Source organism: Tigriopus californicus, chromosome 10, assembly GCF_007210705.1.
Source record: "Tigriopus californicus strain San Diego chromosome 10, Tcal_SD_v2.1, whole genome shotgun sequence".
NCBI lineage: Eukaryota > Metazoa > Arthropoda > Copepoda > Harpacticoida > Harpacticidae > Tigriopus > Tigriopus californicus.
The window spans coordinates 2,740,986-2,741,383 of NC_081449.1; positions in this window are offsets into that span (position 1 = coordinate 2,740,986).

Sequence of the window (398 nt, forward strand, 5' to 3'; positions counted from 1 at the left end):
CGATATATCCAACCACACATTTGAAAAGCCTTACCCACCTTCAGCTGGATATGCTCATCGAACTTTCCATTATTTTGGAGGACTACACCTAGATCTTTCATAGATGAGACCTGCTCAATATCTTTACCTCCATTATCTACGAGTGGAGTATTTAAAGAAGTTGACCCAAATGTCATTTACATTTACCCAAGAGTAGATTCGATTTAAGTCCTTAGCAAGGATACTGGAATCTTGGCCATTCCTACCAGAAACTAACTTTGTATCGTCAGCATAAGAAGAGAGACTGGCAGTAATACTAAGCTTTTGAAGCGGGGCAACGAATAATATAAACAAGAGGGGCCCTAAGATCGAACCCTGGGGAACACCTGACTTGACATCATGTATGTCACTAAGGGATC